General features: G+C 46.6%; 1 long non-coding RNA gene across 1 annotated transcript; it reads right to left on the reverse strand.

Moving 5' to 3' along the window:
- Nucleotides 1–3,069: 3,069 nt before the first annotated feature.
- On the reverse strand, nt 3,070–5,244 carry LOC146200633 (uncharacterized). The gene is made up of 3 exons (XR_014704842.1): nt 5,063–5,244; nt 3,811–3,852; nt 3,070–3,704 (listed from the first exon to the last, which is right to left on the reverse strand). It is a non-coding gene; the product is annotated as an uncharacterized LOC146200633 (long non-coding RNA).
- Nucleotides 5,245–21,087: the final 15,843 nt, after the last annotated feature.

The raw sequence follows: 21,087 nt of genomic DNA on the forward strand, positions 1-21,087 counted from the left end.
CGCGAAATTTGTGTTCCCTTGACAAGACGCGAACACAGAGCTCACAAAGCGTCCCCCGGTGCTCCTTTGCGGGTAAAATAAAGTAAAAAAAAAAGCGCGCGTTGAAAAATGAAAACGAAAATGCGCGCGCGGTGAGAAAGAGAAAGTGGCGCCGCCCGCGTCGCTTTGATGCATCCACATGATCTGCGTCGGACAATCCGGAAAGTCAGGCGCCTGTTCTACCGGCTCAAACCAGTTCCATGGATATACTTTGCCAGTTCTCCATTTGTTGCTCCGTTGCTACCCCGCGCTGAGAGCATTGCGCCGTCGATTCTTTCTGTGCGATGGCACTGCGTTGACATCGTTGCCGCATCCGTGCCTTTCCCAGATCGGGGAGTTGAAAACTGCCTCAACGCGCGAGCCCAAGGGCTTGACTTGCGCCTAGTGCGATGGAAGATGTACGCTGACCTCTTCAGGTGCTAAAAGGAAAGGTGTCGACATTGCAACATAGATGGCCATTGTTAATGAACTTGCTCAAGCTGCAAAAAACTGCGAACTGGTCAAGAAGTACGGACTGTCGAAATCGACCATTTCAACCATTGCTAAGGGCAAGGAAAAGATTCTTGGTGCACCGTGAATGCCGACCCGACGACTAAAAAGCGCCTTCGGAAGGCGACCTACAGGGAGGTTGAGGCCGCACTGCTGAAGTGGTTCGCTGACGCCCGGTCTCGCAACGTTCCGATCAGTGGTCGACTGATGCTCTCCAAGGCTAAAGACTTCGCCTTCGTTTTGGACTTTCCCGACTTGGATGGCTGCACCGGTTTAAGGCTCGCCACGGAATTGTTTTCAAGGCGGTTGTCCGCGAGGCCACGTCTGTGAACAACGAGGACGTCGATGCGTGGCTTTCCTCCCAACCTCCCAACAATCACGAGCTATGCTCCACGGGACGTTTACAATGCCGTCGAGACTGCGTTGTTTTATAACATGTTGCCATCTAAAACGCATGCCTTGAAAGACGACAAGTGCACAGGAGGGAAGAACAGCAAGTTGCGCATAACCTTTCTTCTGTGGGTCAATATGGACGGCAGTGACCGGCGGCGGCCTTTTGTCATTGGCAAGTCACGTAAGCCGCAATGCTTTAGAAGCTTCGTGCTCGTACGCTACAGGAACAATACAAAAGCCTGGATGAGTCGTGACTTACTTGCCGAGTGGCTTGTCGAGTTCGACAGCGACATGGCACGAAAAAACAGGAAGGTCCTGCTCGTGCTGGATAACTTTGCGGCGCACCATGTGCAGCCTTCCTTGAGTGCGGTGACAGTGCTCTTCTTGCTTCCCAATGCAACCTGCAAAATTCAGGCGCTGGATATGGGCATCATTCATGCGTTCAAGGTGTGCTACCTGCGGCGCGTCATCCAACGCTTGCTGATAGCGATTGATGCTGCCATGCCAGTTAGCATCAGCTTGCTTGCCGCCGTGGAGATGTTGAAAGCGGCGTGGACGGAACTCGCCGCGGAGTGCATAGCAAATTGTTTCCGCAAGGCGAGTTTTATGGGCCCAGGCACCCAGGACGCCATAGATCACCCACCGGAAGGCCGGTCGCACAAGGACTTGTGGCAACGCGTTGTTGTCACGCAGCTGGCCGGACCTGACATTGCCTGGGACGATTTCGTTTCTGCTGATGACGACGCCGACATTGGGGAGCCATGCACTGACGAAGCTATTGTGCGTGAAGTGCGAGCCCTTCTTGACTGCCCAGAGACCGACGAGGACGATGACGAGGATGCTGCTCTACCGCCGGTTGCTGTGAACGCTTCAACCGCGATCGGTTACATCGCGTCGCTTAAGGAACTCGTGTGCAGCAGATGCCTTGGCGATGAACATATTACCGCGCTGGAAAAATTAGAAACTGCGGTGATACGATCAGCTTTGAAGAAGCAGACATGCATCACGGACTTTTTTCAAAAATAAAGTTAACTTTCGTCTTGCTTGCTCTTTTTGCCCGTATTATAGGTGGTCCATTTACTACGAACTTTGGATACAACGAAGAAATGCCGCGTGACGATCAAGTTCGTTATAATTGGGCTGGACTGTAACTGATTCTAGAGGTCGTATTCTAGAAGATTTTATTTTAGGCAATAATATATGTCTACTGAACACAGGCAAGTACACAATACTACTGTCCAAGCTCCGGAAATGCTTAGATTTATCCTTCTGTTCACCATCACTTTTTAGCGATTTTAAATGGATAACCCGCATGAAAGTGACCATCTGCCTTATTATCAGCGTTTTATCTTCTCCGTCAATCATCCATAGTAAGCCACGTCGATGGAGGTTACACTTAGCGGACTGACCTCTATATAGTTTGGAAGCCCGTCTGGATAAAGTATAATCTGAGGAACACAGTGTGAATCGACTTAATGAAATGTTTACGGACTGTATGCTTTCTGCCGCGCATATTGCCATTCCTCACATTTCAGGAGTAGTGCAGAAAAATAAACCATGGTATACGCATGAATGCTGGATAGCACAAATACTACAAAATAAAGAATGGGGTATCTTTCGCAGATACCATATGTACGAGAACTCGTTAGATTTTCAGAAAGCAAGATATAAGCACGGTATGCCCGCAGACATGCAGAAAAACATCATGGAAAAAATACGTTTCATCGATAACGAGCTCTACCACGTCGAAAAAGGTATGGAAGCAGGTCCATAAAATAAATGGCACAGTTTCTCCTTTCACTATCCCCTTCCAACAGCCCCGGGGATGCCAACGAGTATTAGCCCCGAGAAGTTTGAGTGGCGCCCTCTGGCGGTCAGCCCGACGTGACGTCACGGCAAGGACTGCCTGCGCCGATCGCTCTGGCTTCTCCGTGTTGCCGCGTAGCTTAGAGTCTGCGGCCTCGGTTGTTCTCATAACAACAGCATTATGAACAACGCAGACAGCACCGATCGAGTGTCAGGAAAAAAGAAGTATTTAATTATGATTCCTCTTGCTTTCAAAACACGAAACATGCGCTCGTCGCGGTGAGCGCAAGTCTCGTGCGTGCCCGAGCGCTCGCCGCGACGGGCGCAGCTGGTGCCGTCGCCGCCGCAGGAGCCTTTCGTGCGTCGTCCCTTGAAACTGATGATGTGCGTGGAGTCACTATCTTCATGATTGTATTACGAATGTAATACAACCATGAAGATAGGTCTATATGCCTGCGACGCGATAAATTTGTACCGTTTTGATGTGGACGTTGCTCAGAGCGCGTATTATGGACTGCGCGCTGTGAAATTTGTGCACGGATTTTTATTTAAAAGAGGCTACTGATTAAAACTTTATTAGAATCATCTTACTTGTCGAGCATTTTTGAGAAGCAATTACGCATGATTTGCCAAGAGCAAAGTGCATTTTGATGGCCAGAATTATGAGTTATTAACCGTGTCGTAAACATTTCCGTCATTCCGTTCGCCTCTGCCTATTGCGCCGCAGCCGTGCGCGCATGGGATGTCTTGGGGGCACTGCTAATTTGCAAATTTCTTTCCAGTTTCCCTTTCACTGAGGAGCATAAATTCCTATGTGGACAAGGCGTGCGAAACAAGTCGCTGCCTTAGTGAAGCAGCGCAACCACTTTCATCAATGATTTTTGCAACCGTTATTAGCTGTTTTTGCTTGAAGATGTCATTCGCGCTGAGCTGAATCCCAACGTCCTTGAAAAGCTTCTGAACCTTCACGGTAACTCCTGAAAAGAAAAAAGCGCAAGCTCTGTCAAAAAAAAAAAAGAGAGAAAAAAAAAAACACAGCTGCAGGTGAAACAGGCAAGCAGTGTACAAAACTGTATTACATACCTTCAGAAATTCCTGTGAGTTGGTTAGCGCTGTGTGTTGGTCCTTGAGAGAAAAAAAACTACAGAATTATTATGCCATTAAACCACTCTTTACAGATACAGAGATATCATTAAATTTTCGCCACGCATTGAAAACTTTTTCGTTTTGTTAAATACTACAAACAGCTCATTGAATCCATATGTGAAGAGGATGAAAAATGGGTCTTGTTTAAACAGGTCAGTCCTTCTCTGTTCTTAGGGTAACATTATGCTTAGAGTGATAAGGTTGAAATGCAGTATTTTCATGTACATTTGGTGACGTGGCTAGATTCGTGTATCTACGGATGACTTGTGGTTTCATTAATTCATTTTTATGTTGTAACAAGCTCTCCACTCGAAGTTACTGCAGTAATATAGAGATTGTTTAAGGTAAATATTGTTTGTTTTGATCAACAGTAGTGGTGAGGAAGCAAAAGTCGATAATTTATCACGATTCTAGCTTACTCATGTATTTCAGTTTCATAGCCAGAACTAAAGACAATGCGGGATATTTAAATGTCTTTCTTTTTCCTGAATGCTTGATAAAAATCATTCACGTTAATGTGAATCATCACAAAGGAATAGTGGCCGCATAGCGTATCCATAGGTAAACGGCGCTCGAATTTTCACTACTGTCCCCATTCTTGTGTGTTGTCAAAGCCTCTGCGTGTGCGCAGAACTGGTACTACTTTGCGGGAACGCCTCTTTCACCTGGAATCAGATAGAGTGATTCAGGCTACAACCTCAAAAAAACACTGAAACAAGGCCTCACCGAAGTCTGGGCATTACCTCAGAAAAGCGCAGAGCAGTTGCACATCACGTGCACTTTAAAGCCACGCTTGTTGCATAGCACACAAGTCTGAGACGTATATATCTAAGGCACGGCTTCACGGAGCCCGAAACAAACAAACAAAAAAAACATTCCCTATCACAACCCTTACTGAAGTGCTGTTTTTAGGGATGCGTTGCAATGAATCTGCGCCCCGTGTCTTGGAAAATTTGGAAAATATCAGCATTCAAACAAAAAGACCAGCACAGCTGTGCGGAATTGTGTAAAATTTCGCGGCATGAATGAACACGAGAACACCACTGCCGTGAGACACATTTTAAACAAAAACTTAATCAGGGTCCCAGTTGATTCAGCTTGGACATTCCGCTACTGAGCAAAATGTCTGAGCACTAACTGACACAAAGATCGAGGAAACGAAAGTTTGAGCAATGGCTGATTTACTTACGCCGCCGCTTCGTCGATCCCGGGAGCGATCGCATTGCATCGCTAGGACGCACGGGAAGGTTGACGGATGGAACAGCGTCTGGCAATAGCTTTGTTCTTGTACACTGATAATTAAAAAAAAGGCTAGTTGACAAACAGCCCGTAAAAGCGTCGCTACACGTACGGCTCACCTAGTATCTTGTACACCGGCTACACAGTGTTCCTTTTTGAAGTGCTTACTGCACACTAGTGGCAATGCCGACGGTTGCTTCCCCATTCTTAACTTTATCAATCTAACCTCCTTCATTTTGAACAACTTTGGGTAAAGTGGAAGCTTACACCGGCTTTCTGCCGTGATTTTCACTGCGCACTGAGCAATAAGCCTCCACGATTATTCGCGAGCGAAAACGAACGAAAGGAGCCGGCATCGGCCGGGAGGAGCAGCAGCCCGGCTGGCGGAGTCCTTGCCGTGACGTCAGACTGAGGCGATCGCAGCGCCGCCAGTGTTCGCTCTCGGGGCTAATAGAGGAGCAGGAGAATATACTAGGAAAACACTTCTGCAGAGTTTCCAGCTCGTTCCACTACTCAGAATCATTTTTGAAGTATAAAAAATCACGGGAAAAACAACTTCTAACACGTGGCAGCAGCAACGAGACTTTTAACATCTTAATTAAATTACAAGAAATCCTTCACGTATTGGCGGCTGGCAAACAGCAGCACCAGGTCCTGGCGATATACAGTACGAAATGCTGGACCATTGGTAGAGGCATTTTTAAACTTTTTTAGCACAATATGGGCATCGGGAAAATACCCGAGGCATGAAAAAAAGCTACAGTCGTACCATTCCTCAAAACAGGGAAGTCACCAACCACTCCAAGAAGTTATAGACCAGAAGCCTTGACGAGTTGCCTTAGCAAATCTTTTGAAAGCATACTCAATATCAGGCTATGTTTGTTCTAGAATCACGAGGACTGCTTGACATACATCAGTGTGGCTTTAAAAAAGCACTTTAAACAACTGATCATCTGGTCCGTCTCAAGAATATAGTCAGAGAGGCGTTTATACATAAACAGAACTGTCTCGCAGTATTCTTCGATCTCGAGAAGGCCTAGGACACAACTTGGAGGTTTGGAATACTACGCGACTTGGCGGACTTAGGCATCCGCAGGAGGATGCTAAACATTTTAAGCGACTTCCTTGCCAACCGCTCATTCAGTGTTCGTCTAGGCACATGTATGTCCAAACCCTTCATTCAGGAGAACGAGGTGCCTCAAGGGTGTATCGTAAGCACCACGCGTTTCATTGTAAAAATGAATTCTGTGGCAAGAATAATCCCACGGTCCATTATGTATTCAATATATGTTGATGACCTGTAAATAGCCTGCACATCCTCCAGCATACCAGTGTGTGAGAGGCAAATTTCAATGACATTAAACAAACTCTCAACGTGGGCGGACAACAATGGTTTTAAATTGTCTGCACACAACACAGTAGTTACTCTTTTCTCCCTCAAAAGAGGGCTTCACACTGACCCCACTTTGTATTTGCATGAATCTACACTGCCAGTAAAACACGAACAAAAATTTTTAGGCTTGATCTTTGATAAAAACTCACATTCTTGCCCTACATAAATAACCTAGAAGAGAAAGGAAGCTTCTCAAGCCCTAAATATTCCTAAAGTGCTCTCACGAAAACGGTGGGGCTCCGACAGGACATGACTCTTTCGGATTTATTGCTCTCTGGTACGCTCCTGCTTAGACTATGGAAGCATAGTGCACGACTCCGCCAGACCATCGTACATGAAACGACTCGACCCAGTACACAACACAGGCTTCCGTCTGTCAACAGGGGCTTACAGAACATCACCCATCAATAGTATCTATGGTTAAATGAACGAACCGTCCGTTGCCGACAGAAGAACCATGCTTACGTGTGCATATATACAGAAAATAAGATCTCTTCCGAAACACCTTTGTTATTCTATCGTTACTACACCCCCATCCAGAACTCAATTCAACAATAAACACCGAACAGTCAAACCAATCCTTCTCCGATTTGAAGAAAAATGCAGAGAATCAGATGCCCTTCTCAATATTGCCCATAAACCAGATCCACTTCCACCATGTTAGAGTTTTTCCTCTATGTGTGACTTTATAATGGCATGCTTGCATAAAAAGCAGACTCCTCAGGAACACATATTGCAAGAGTTTCTTTCACTAGATGAAAAATACAAAACATGCAAGGCAGTTTACACAGATGGATCGAAGACAGCAGATTACGTGGGAAGTGCAATGATTCAGAGAAGTACGGAGAAAATAGTGCGATTGCCTCAGTGCTCGTCAATTATACTGCTGAAGGTTATGCCATATTAGTAGCCGTAGAAGCAGTACTACAAGAAAATACTAAACGCAGTGTTATATAATCTAACTCTTTAGGTGTCATTGTCATTGCAGCGCTGCACGCCAAACATGCAGAGGAGCCCTTAATTGGAGACATCATAAATAACGCAGTGATGGCTTAAAAGCAAGGGCAGGTAATTAGTTTCAAGAATGTTCGCGCTACGATATACACAGATACACAAGAAAGCAGGAAGAAAAAAAAATACCGACGATTACGTTACTTCCTAATGCGAAATTTGAGCGCAGCAAATAAGCTGTTTCACCTTTTCGATAGATTGAGGCAAAGAAATCGAGCAACACATGTATGCGCTATCACAGATTTTTTTTTTTTTTCACACGTATTACTTTAACAAAGACTCCACTAACAGTTCTTGACAGTTACGAAGGCAGTGGTCGGAGAAATAGACTGATATATGTTCGACTTGGTACATCAATGCTTGATTCTCAAAGACGAGATCTATACAAGTGCCTCGCGAGGTTGTCACAGCCGTGAGACGCGTTACGAGCGAGGGGAACGGGATACGAAGAGGCGTCCGTGTGCTGTGCGATATCAGCGCACGTTAAAGATCCCCAGGTGGTCGAAATTACTCCGTAGCCCTCCACTACGACTCCTCTTTCTCTCTTTCCACTTTCACTCTCGCCTTCCTCCCTTCCCTTACGGCTTGGTTGCGGTGTCCACAGAAAACAAGTGAGACAGTTACCGCGCCTTTCCCTTCCTATAAAAAATAAATCAGTTTTTCTACGCGGTCATGCCCCGCCGGGGTGGTACAGTGATAAGGCGCCCGACTACTGTCCGGAATACCCGGGTTCGAACCCGATCTCGGCAGCTGCGTTTCGATGGAGGCGAAACGAACAGGCGTCCGTGTGCTGTGCGCTGTCAGCGCACGTTAAAGATCCCCAAGTGGTCGAAATTACTCCGTAGCCTTCCACTACGGCTCCTCTTTCTCTCTTTACACTTTAACTCCCACCTTCCTCCCTTCCCTTACGGCGTGGTTCAGGTGTCCACAAACTCGTGTGACAGATACTGCGCCTTTCCCTTCCTGTGAACCAATTATTATTATCTACGCGGTCACATAGTCTTGACTCGCTAGCGGCGGCAGCGGCATCAGACAGTCGCTGCTAGCGCTCCCTCCGGTGACCCTTCCCCCCCCCCCCAAACCCCCTTCCTTTCCTTGTGTTCTCCGGCTGCTCCGCGCTTCCTGCGAGGCTTCGGTTGCCAAGCGCCGGCTCGAACTGGGGGGATGAAAGTGGGGAGGCGCTGGTTACGAGGCCGACGCCGACGCGAAACCCAGGAACGAGCGCCAAAGAGCTGCGCTCTAAAAGAAATGGTAAACCAACTAGCCCCTATTGCTGCTTTGCTTGCAGGTAATCAAAATTTGCTGGGTTCGTACCAATGTAGGTATTAGGGGGAATGAGAAAGCCGACAAATGTGCTGCACGGGCCTGTAACGGCACAGTAAAACAAATAGACATTCCTTGCAAAGTTTGCATGAAGATCATACGGAGTTAAGTGAGAACAAAATGGCAGACTTCAAGGGACAAGGAGGCACTTTATCGAAGCGATCCTGTGCCGTCTCCGCATTGGAAACGCACACCTCACGCACAACATTTTATTCCTGCCGCAACAGAAACCTATATGTGGAGCATGTGGAGATGAGCTCACAATCAATCATCTCTTGGTGTCATGCACAAAGCTCGATGAAATAAGAAAAAGGCATTTCATAAGCACATCCCACTCCACCCAAATCTTCTCCTAGGTGGAAATGCCCTTGTCGAATTTATTTGTGTTCTCAACTTTTTCAAATAAATCAACGTCCTAAACAAACTATGACATAACTGTAAACAATCGTCTTTCTATCACAACACCCAATCAATCTTGTGTTTGGCGCATGACGGCCTTAGTTGCCTATGCGCCATTAAACCCAATACAATACAATACAATACAATACAATACAATACAATACAATTCGTCCTATGAAGAAGGCGAAGCGGGCAGTGGCCCGGGATGCAGCGCTCGCGTCAGGCCCGCTGGCCATTAAATCATATCGTCATGTCTTCACGTCGTTCTATTTCTGTTGTTCTGTTGTGTCGCCACGTTTCATCGCTTGCCATGCCCACGTTGCAATATTCCTAAAGGCGGAGCTGGCCGGACCCCAACGCTTGATCGTGATTATATGTATTCTGCTAAGCATGTAGTTGTGATATTTACGTTAGATGTTTAATGGCAACACATTATGAATTGCGAGAGCCTATGCGTGGTAATAAAAATATTTGCAGGGCTTTTGAACAAATACATTAGGCTGAATGAACATAAATAATTTGGTTCTTGCCGCCTTCCTTATGTCTGAGCTGTTTCAAAATTACTGACGTTAGGTTTAATATTCCTTAGAAGCCTTCAAATGACGGATAGCTTTCGAACCATCACCAGGCGAGACGCAAGGCAGCCCGCTGTCATTAAAGTCAATGGTGCCCAAGTCGCAAACTGAAAAATATGACAACTGCGCACTCGCCACACCATCCTTTAAAAATAAATGAAATATTGCAGGAGAAACAAACTTTGATTTCGAGGCCACGGGAAACCTCCGAAATTTCACGCGGCGGCTAGGGGATGCCGGCACGTGCAAAGCCGAAATTGCAGTTTACCAGGCCTGGCCTAAAAGCAGCAATTGCGCCAAGTTAAAATAAACAAGAAGAAAAATAGCCAGACAAAAAAGGCGAAAGAAAGCTCCTCCCTACCGATATACACACTTAAATACACACGCACGCATACGCACACACAAAACACTTTTCCGTCCTGTGAGAAACGTGGTCCTTGATTTTGTGTTGTGCTCCGTCAGTAGCAGCTTCCGTGAATAAATCATTGCTCCGCCGTGACACGCCAAAGAATGACAACTAAACAGGTACTGTTTACCATTTCCCAAAAACACTTCCCACAAACTGCGCGTAGCAAAGTAAAAAATCTATATTATTAATACGTGCTATCGCATTGAGCTCATGCACAAGAAAGTTGACTATTGGCGGCATTTTGTCATAAGCGAAAATATCCACTCGATTTCGTCTCAAAATTAAATTTAACGCAACAGGTATTATGACGCATTCACATCAGGGCTTTTATTTCGCGTCATATTTAAAATTTCCCTGTTAATCAACTTGGCTGCTAGTTTGCGATGGGAATTCTAACCGAAGAAATGGGAAACCGCAGCAGAATGCTCGTCCTTGTGAGTATAAGTCTCCACTCACTGCAGTTGACACGTGAAATCGTTGAAACCTTTGAGGCGAAGAAAAGACCGAGGTGGTGCGTCTGTTACTGCGTGATAGTGACGTAGCGTATCGTGACTAGACGTAGATGCACGTGCTCTTCTTTGTGTTTGTTGTGTTTCCTTATATATCGTGTTTCCGATGAATAAAGTTCAGTTGAGAGTCACAGCTTGTGGTGCGTGTTTCTGTTCTTCGTCTGCATGTTTTGCGCTGTTTTATTTTTAACCATGTACCACCAACTCGCCTGCTTAGCAATTCTATTGTAAGTCTCCGCTGAAGAGAGAGACATTCTTCGATTTCCTTCTGCAAAAATGAAACCAAACAAACAAACTAAATACCCCGCCGTGGTGGAGCAGTGGTTAATACACCTGAGAACTAGTGCGGAGTACCCCGGTCCGAACCCGACTGCCGCCTACTGCTTTTCGATGGATTCTCCGCCTTGGTGGTGAAGCGGTTAAGATGAAGAAAAAAAGGACAGGCGTCCGTGTGCTGTGCTATATCAGTGCACGCTAAAGATCCCAAAGTGGTTGAAATTACTCCGTAGCTCTCCACTATAGCTGTTTTATCTCTATTTCCACTCCCACCTTCCTACCTTCCTTACGCTGCGGTTCAGGAAAAGAACTGTGACAGATAAACCGCATTCTGTTCCTGTAAATGAATTTATACATACCTTATATAATTATTAGGAAAGTTACGGTTCGCCATAAGAGTAACTTTCGATCGCGCTTTAACAATGCCTTTTCATTCCGCAAATTTTGGCACTCAGAAAGCGGCACAAAGATTGCAAAGTGTTACATATTTTTACTTTCTTTGCATTTTGGGAAAACGAAGGCACCGTATCTGTCTTACTTCTCGGGGACATCTACACGTACAATAAATGACATGCAGTTGGAGGCATGCAAATGTGGTCAGCTGAAATTGATACCTCAAAATAGTGCCCAATGTGACCAGCATAGGACAATAAATGGGAGGCGGAGTATAGAATGACAAAGCTGTCGGCATTGCTGTACAAGGAGCTGTACAAAGAGTGGTTACATCACAGCGTTGATACGGAATCATGTGGGTATCTTTCCGACACTTTCTTTTCAATCCTGACCTTCAGCGATGGCAATGGCGACGGCGGCGTTCTTTAGAGCGAACGTGGTGTATATGATTCGCATAGCATTGCCGAATGAAACGATGGGTTTAAAGGGACTATCGCGTCTAACATAAAGACAAAGCTAAACTATCGTCCTAACATTTATATCAGTATTTATGCGGTTATACATATGCTCGCATTCCTTTTAGGACATTACATTCTTGTACTGCAGCCTGAAAAATGTGGAAAAAGTTGCGAATTGGTCGGATTGTAAGCCGGCAATCGGGCTTTGTTACCACTGCAACCAATGGCGTCGACAACCGACCACCCAGCACATTGGTGACGTTGATTCAAAATGAAGATAGCTCCTGGTTACAGGAATTAAAAAGAAGTTGGACGGTGGAGAAAAAGTTTTAGTCGAGTCACATGCGCAATATCACTTTCCATGGCAATGACGGTCATTACCAGGAGATGCGGAGCGTCTCGATAGTTTCACGGTGAAGTTCGTTCGAGCACTGTCGAGCGCGGGCTGGGGGCGGGGCGGTGGTAGTTGCGGCTGGTCGAGTCTGGGCAGGCAGGGCTGAAGCAAAGCACTGCGGCGATATCCACGGGATCTCGGCTGATGGTCCCGGTGTACGGATGGCATCGGCGCTCCAAGGTGAGAATGGGGATGACGTACAGCGCACCTCCAATCAAAATGTTACATGGCGACACGCAAGAAGACGGCACAACATGGCGAGTGGATGAATAATGATTTAATGGCTGGCCTAGCGCGAGGGCTCCTCTCGCGTCACTGCCGATCTTCTTCGCAACAATACTTGAAGGGAATTGTTTATAGAAGGATTGTCAGAAAGAAAAGGTACAAAGAAGAAGGATGCTTCTAAGTAGAATGTAGGAAAGCGGCCATAGAACAGGAAACATGGATAGTAGCGGGTCATGCATTATACTGCAGTGTTTTATGCGAAGGTGCAAAAGAAAGCAATGAATCCCAGTTACTATGATGAGGATCAATGTACGTGGATAACATATCGGACAGAGGGCGATGGAAGCGTTCGGTGAGACCATTTGTTTGCAGATGGTAGGCAGATGTTGTTTTGCGTAGTGTTTGCCGCATAAAAAACTTAGGCCATGATCGCACTGAGGAATGACTTGCCGCGGTCGGTCAGGAGAACATCAGGGGCTCCGTGTCGACAATAATTTCTCGCATGAAAAAGCTTGCTATCTCCGGAGCGCATCCAGACGGATTGGCTCAGGGTTCGGCATACAGGGGAGATAGTCGACAATTGTTATCTTCCGACGATGTTGCGCCGCGGTTAACGATAAAAAGGACCGTTTAGGGCAACGCAACTTCGAAAGGTGTAAAAGGTCAGGGAAGTGGTTTAAGTAGGGCAGCTTGGGGTGACTTCGATCGTTTACTGTATAGGCAGGGCACACAAGAGGTAAAGTACTTGGCAACACTCGTTGAGAGTCCGGGCCAGAAAAGGCGGCTCTTGATTCTGTCGCAGGTTCTATGGTACCCAAGATGACCAGTGGTGGGATCATCGTGGAAGGCGCGCAAGATCCGAGGGCGAAGAAAAGTGGGAAAAACGGGCACCCAATGTTCGCCGAAAGAGTTGTGATTATGGCAGTAAAGCAATCCAACCTGCATTTTAAAATTGGCAAGTTGACGGCGCAGTCGAAGTACCGATCCGATCACCTTACGGTAGTACTGAGCCGATCACCTTACGGTAGTACGAGTCCGCTTACTGAGTGGAAGCCAGATTATTCTGGATGTCTGATAAGGCAGAAATTGACAAATTATTTGCACGTGCAGAGAAGGAAGTGCCTGGATGAGTACTAGGTGATGGGGAGACAAGGGTGAAATGACAGAGGGCATCGGAGTCGAGTTGCTTGTTGCCAGGTTCGTAAGTGGGAATAAAAATTCTTGAATACGGCGAGTACAGCCCCGAAGCCGCCCAGTTAAATTGTTCAGGGATGAGAGCCAGCACAGACCGTGGTGGTCAGTGACTACCATCAAAATGCAGACCGTAAAGGTAAGGACGAAATGTTTAGACTGCCCATAAAAGGTCAAGAAAATTGTCGGTGATAGGATAGTTCTGCTCAGCTGAAGGTAACGTGCGGCTGGCATAAGCGATATTTTCGACGAATAAATCTTGTTGTTGCAGTAACATGGCACCAGTGACACGGCCACTAGCATCAGTATGCGGTATGGTTGGAGAAAAATCAACAAAATGACATTAGAGCTGGATCTGATGTTAGAAGTTGCTTCGGCTTCGTAAAGGCAGTGTCGCAGTCGGGAGTCCAGTCAAAAGGGACGCCAGTTGGAAGCAGCCGACATAGAGGAGATGAAGTTGGAGCGAAATTATGGATGTGCACCGTTGAAAATAAGACGCTTGTGTTTGTCGAAGGGGGCGGCCTTGGGAACATTTGCGAAACACCACGTGATTGAAGTCATTGATGCGTGTGAGAACAATAAATATGCCTGTCTAGTGCGACAACAGCTTATGGGACAAACCACGCTTGCGGAGAGGTGTCCAGAGCCATACTAAGTCGCCGGGAAGGTAGGAGACATCCTGATGCCGACAATCATAGCTCTGCTTAAGGCGGTCCTGTGAAGCCACAGTGCGTAATTGGGCTAGCCGACAAGCATCTTCAGCGCTGCAGACTGTGCTCTCGGTGTCGAGAGAGCGTGAGGCGTGCGGGCATATATAATGAAAAATGGACTATAGGCAGTTGTTTCATGCTTCGAGGTGTTAGAGGCATACGTAATGAATGAAAGTACGTCACCAGAGTTCTAATGCTGAGAGTCGACATGCATCGCAAGCATGTTCGTCTGTGTCCAGTTTGTACGTTCAACGAGGTCATTTATCTGGGGCTGTACGGTGTGGTGTGACGCAATTGGCAAATGCGCACAAGCTGTTTCACAACATATGCCGTAACCGGGCGGCCACGGTTAGTGATATTGATACCAGGAGGCCCATGACGGAGGACGACCGCGTGAAGAAGAAAGAGACGTCAGCGGCGGTGGCGGAAGGGATGGCGGCAGTTTCACAGCAACGTGTGAGATGATCAAAGCACACGATGGCCCAGCAATTGCCTTTGGACGAGTGGGGTAACGGGCCTAGAAGGCAGCATCCACTTGCTTATATGGTGTGGTCGGTGGTGTCACCGGATGTAAGCGGGCCGGTGAGAAATCGTGGGAAATTTGAACCACTGGCACTGCAGACAGGAGGCCACGTAAAACCGAGCCGCTAAACGCATATTTGGCAGCGGAAACGTCTTTTATGCGGGCCAAGATCCTGGCAAACCCCAAGTGCCCAGCTGTAACGTCATCGTTCATTGCTTGCAGAAAAGGGGAGTGGAAGCTAGGCGGAACGACGAACTGAAAAGCGCGTACTGCCAGATGAGTAAGTTTTCCTGTAGATGAAGCTATCGCAAATGCAGAAAGGAATTTCAGATGCCATATAATGGGGTTTTTCTTAAAGCGGCACCAGGTCTTGATCTTTGCGTTGTTCTCGCTGTAAAGTGAAAAAATCCGGAAATTGTACGAAAACGGCGGCAACATAGTCGTCAAAGTTGTCATCGCAAAGCGTATTTGCGAGAGGGAGCCGCCAGAGGCAGTCAGCGTACGCATCGACCATTTTGTACGACACTGTAAAGTTGAGCTCCTGAAGGCGTAATACCCACCGGGCCAACCGTCAAAACGAATGATGATCATTGATAACTGTAAAGGCACGTCCATAAAGGTGCGAGTGAAACTGCTGTACGCCGAAAACGACGGCAAGGCACTCGCTCAGTCACGTTATAATCGCATTCTGACTTCCTGAGGGTGCGACTTGCGTAAGCAAAAACGTGTTGGTTCTCGCCATGCAGTTGTGTGATGACAGCACCTATGCCAATGCCCCTGGCGTCAGTGTGGAGTTCAGTGGGGGCTGTCGGGCTGAAATGACGTAGTATGGGCCGCGAGGTAAGAAGAAGCTTGAGCTGGTGCAACGCAGAATCACATTCGAGAGTACATTTGAAAAGGTTATCTTTCTGCAAGAGGCATGTAAGCGAGTAGGCTACGTCAGCAAACTTGGGGAGGAAGCGCCAAAAGTAAGAGCAACCTCCCAAGGACCTCCTGAATTCTTTCACAGAATTCGGCTCTTTGACGCAGCAGACAGCTTCAACCTTTCGTGGGTCGGGTCTAATACCGTCTTTGTCTACCAGATGCTCAAGCACAACGATCTGGCGTTCACCGATGCGGCACTTCTTAGAGTTCAGCACGAGACCAGCTTTCTTAATGCAGTTAAGGTCAAACAGCTAAACGGGTGGTATGATCGGCAAAGGTCCTCCCGAAAATCACTACGTCATCTAGGTAACACATGCAAATTTGTCACTTTAGTACACGCAAAAGGATATCCATAAATTTTAAAAAGGTAGCAGGAGCGTTGCATAAGCCGAACGGCATTATTTTAAATTCATATAACCCATCCGGACTTGCGAATGCAGTCTTCTCTTTGTTTTTTGTATGCACCGAGGTCCGCCACTCTCCGGACCATAAATCAGCAGAGGAAAAGTAGAAAGGTGTATGCAGGCAGCCAATCGCATCATCAATGCGCGGGAACTGCTAACTTCCCTCTTTTTTAGTGATGAGGCGGCGATAGTCAACACAAAATCGCCATGTGCCGTTTTTGTTTCGCGAGAATCGCAGGGGCGGCCCACGGGCTAGACGATTCCTGAATAATTCCTCGTAATATCATATCACTGGCATATTTTTCAATTAACTTATGAAGGTGAGACACGGTATAGCGTCTGTCTAATCTGGTGTGCAGACCCAGTGGCGATCACGTGATGGATGCGGGAAGGTGTAATCGGTGGTGCTGATCTCGAGCGAAGTCGAACACGTGAACATGTTTCATAAAACCTTCCATCGATATTCGGCGGTCGTTGGTCGGTAGCAAATTATTTATCATGCATTGCTAATTTAAACAGTGCGAACAAGAAGACACAGGACAAGACAAAAGGAAGCCACAGTGCAAGCGCCGTCTTGTACTGTGTCTTCTTCTTCGCGCTGTTTAAATTAGCAATGGATGTTTGCCAACTCGCCCAACAAAGTATTGTTTATCATGGACTGGTACTGGGAATTGGTAAGATCAGGACGTCCAGTTGAACGAGCAAGCCATCACTGAACGCGGCGATGTGCATAGAAAAACGTTCTGCAAAGTCGGCTAGTTTCAAACCACGTGGCAATACGGCATGTTTAGTTGAAATGGGTGACAGTCTATAGCGTGGCACGGCCCTCGGTCACTCGAACAACGCTGTAGGGCACCAACTCATTCTTTTTCGGGCCGGCAAGGGAAGCGGGTTCCACCACAGCATCGAAGGAATTGGGAGCCGGCGGACATCGCAGGAACGACAGTATCTACGAAGATAGAAAACGCTTGTGCAGCTCCCGGCGATTATTCTATGACGGCCCATCGAAGTTTAGGGCTTATTGATATCGCGGAACTGCTGAAGTCAAGAGCTGCGCCACACTGTTGTAAAATTCAACTCCAAGAATAATGTGCGTAGAGTGATGGAGCGCCTCAAATTCAACTCTAAACACGTGAGCAGCTATCGCTGAATCTACATAACAAATACCAAGCGAAACCAACTAGTCTCCCCTTACGCCTCGAAATATGACAGTTCTGTCATAAAATAATAGAATTTTGAGGCCGAGGCAGTTCTTAAAATCATAACTCATCACAGACGCTTTAGCACCAGTATCCACCAAGGCCATAACACAAACACCGTCCACTAACACTTTCAAGCGGTTCTTTACAATAACGACAGGTAGAGGAATTGGCAGTATCAATGACCTGGCGACCGCATCTTCAACGGCAGCACACGCTAGTTTCCCGGTGGCGGCGAAGAACGGCGGGGAGAGGGCGAACGTCGGGAGCGGCAAGCAGGGGGAGTGTCCTCCAGTCAGAAGCTGAATAGTCGTTTCGTGGTGATGCGTAGTAGAAGGAGCCCGAAGGAAGTGGATAGGTCGGGTCACGGAGTTCTGGACTCACATTAGATCGACGATTCGATCATTAGCACTGGAAGCTGGAACTTAGTTCTAGCAGCAGCAGAATCTGGATATGCCACCAACCATACCACCGCGGTAACACACTGGTGGTTCACGAGCACGGTCCTTATAACAACACTCGGAGATAGGATCAAAGCGACCAGCGAAGCCAGTTCGAGCCGCTGGAGTCGTTGCGGAGGAGGTGACTCACTGTAGTAGGAACGAGCTAGTGGAGCAGAGCCGTAGGAGTCGTTTCGAGGGTCACGGAAAGGATGAGTTGGAGCGTACCCCAAGAAGAGGAGCGCAGGATTGGAGCTGCCTATAAGGAGAAGCTATCACATAGAATTGCACTGTGGCTCGCAACTTCTTAATGGCGGGAGAGTTCATCACGGAAAATTTGGCGAATCATGTCTGATAAATTCGGAGGCTCAAGAGAACCCACGCTTGCAACAGTGGTCACATAAGTCAAACGGCCGAGCTTGGGGGTTATGCGACGCAGCGTTAGAGCTTCGAACGTACGACAGTGCTTGATCACGGCAGTGGTTGAATCCAAGTTATCTTTTATAATTAAAAATTTAATATACGTCCTCCGCGATGCCATTTCTTGCGTAATACGAAATTATTTAAATGGTAAATCAACTAGCCTTGATTTCTGCTTTGATTGCCATTTAAGAGGTGGCCAACGTTGTCTTCTTCAGACATTCTCGGATTCACCGCTTTGCAGAGTTTCAAGACCTCTTTATAGTACGTTTTGCATGTTTCTCCAGGCACTTGCACTCGCTGGAGTAAAGTCTGCTCAGCGCATTTCCGTTTTGCCACAGTATTCTCGAAACAATTGCCAATCTCCTCTTCAAAGCGATCCCAGCTAGTTAGGGATGCTTTATAGTTCTTAAACCATGTCAGAGCTGTGGCGACCAAAACAAAATTGCCAGCTTTACTGTGGCATCCCAGAGATTGTACATGCTCACCAGCTGGCAAATGGTTAGCCACTCCTCCACGATTCACCAGCCTTGCCAGAAAAGGTCCACGGTTCGCTGTAGTGGTACCAAGCAGGTGCCGTTGCACTTTGCTGCCGTTCGTCGCTTTCCTGGAGCATATTTAAGGGTATAGGTGGTAGTCGAGCGAGTCATCTGCTCCAACCGGGTTGAGAAGGGCCCGTGGTGATCGTTCCAGCACCTGCCACCACACTGTTATGTTTATTTACAGATATGACTCCGCTTTAGCTGGTGCGTTCACAGAACGTTAGCGATCATCCTGTTTGTCACAAAACATTTTCACACTTCTTTGTTCTGTCTTCTGCGTTGCCTGACAATAAAGACATGTATTGCGTTCGTAATACGTCACTGTAGCTAGAAAGGGAATGACGTTCAATTTAACACGTTCACTAAGTCTCGGGTCATCATTGGGTGCTATCATTCATTCTTATTTTGTGACCTCAAAAACTCTGTTATGACCAATACTTGTGAGAATTTATCGTAAGGTATACGAAATGACCTGACAATAAAATCTACACTTGGCTTCATCATGTGACCCATTATTTGTAGCCGCATGGTACGAATATGTGGCAAGCATCATCGGTGACCCCAGGCGCAGTGAATATGCTAAAAGTACTCGTTGTTTCAGCGCAGCCCAAACCAATTCGCCGCAGAGGCAAAACAAATTTGCATTATCTAACCTCCAGTACCAAGCGAAAACATGTTCCCTCACAAACCAAAATTCTTAGCTTCTTAGTGCGCGGACATATAATATATGTATCTATTGAATACTTCAGCTTCTTATATTTTCATTTTCAGGTAGGCGCGCACTATATTCTGACATAAGGACGAATTACAAAAAAAAAACAAAAACAAAACATGACGTGTACGTGCGCGAGCAGTGACGTGTACGTGTACTGTTCTCCCTATATACTCACGTAGGTACTAAAAAAATGTACAAAAACTGTTTAGATACAAAATAATATGTGCAAATCATTAAACCGTAACCCGTGTACCATCGCTTTCTATCGCGCTGCTGGTTAACGATTTAGTTTCTCTGCACGTCAGCGCTTTCGAAGGATCGCTTCGCATTCCGTGAAACCGGCCCGTGCCATTTTGTGCGCTTCGAAGATTACTTTTTCAAAGCGGTCTGCGAAATGCCCGATTATAGCGGTTTCTTCGAATCTTGGAATGTATTGTTTGCAGCTATTAATGTGCTTGGAGAACATTTCAACATTTTTCTTAGAATGTGAGTATATAAGGAGAGGGGTGCATGTGATAAAAAGTTCAAAGTTTGCGCACGTACCAGTCTTCTCTTGCTTGTTTTTTTGTAATTCGTACTTGTGGCTAAGTATAGCGCGCCTAATGAAGAAAACCTAACTAGTCACCTTTACAAAATTTCTTTCGAGAACCATCCATATACGATCCATAAGGAGCACGTTTGTTTATGATAATAAAGTGTCATTCGGAATTCCAGAGTACATGCACTTATGAAGAATAATATTGCGTAATTACAAATTTCTCTATTTCTAAAGAATACATGAAATAGATAGGTGCCTTATCCTCTTTCGTGTGGCCTTTGGCTAGAAGAGAGCAGCAAAAATGTCATTGTTGAATACTTTATAAATGCACAGTAAGAGCAATGAAAGTATTTACAGAGTGAAAAGAAGCTCGTATGCAAATTTACAAGGCAGATATAAAATAATATTCAGTATTGGACCATGCGGGTATATGTAAGACTAATTTAAACCCTCATTTCAGCACTGCCTAAAGTCAATGAAAGAAGATGACCTGGCGCAGAGCGCCGGTACGAGAGGTAACCATCAGCTGGACGAACTCGGACATACAAGCGGTTCTGTTTGCATAGCCCTAGTAAACGAGCCCGCCTCTAATGAAGCTCCTTATATTCTTGGTAGAGGTGCACGATTTCGTCCTGGAGCTGCGCAGTCGAATGCTTGCTATCACTATGCCATCCAATGTCAACCAACGAGCCGCGTCTTCACATCAACCTGCCCCGCAAGGCCTCGCCAACGTGATCCTGCCATTTCCAGTGGCACGGACGAACACGATGGTTAGGATTGGCTGTCCTCCTAAACGGGGGAACGCTCACAACCGGTGGGAGAATAGTATGAAGCTCGTCAATGTCGTCGTCTACTTGACCAATGTTGGCAACATCTGGTTGAGAAACCACGAATCAGACTTCGCCACCTGGGCCTTTGTCAAGAAAGCCTTCATGGTATCTTCGGAGGCTCAACATGCGCAAACGTCGCGCTGTACTTCGCCTTCGCTATCGTGCCCAGCAGGT

The sequence above is a fragment of the Amblyomma maculatum genome, chromosome 2 (genome assembly GCF_055883805.1).
Source record: "Amblyomma maculatum isolate TAMU_Amacu chromosome 2, ASM5588380v1, whole genome shotgun sequence".
NCBI lineage: Eukaryota > Metazoa > Arthropoda > Arachnida > Ixodida > Ixodidae > Amblyomma > Amblyomma maculatum.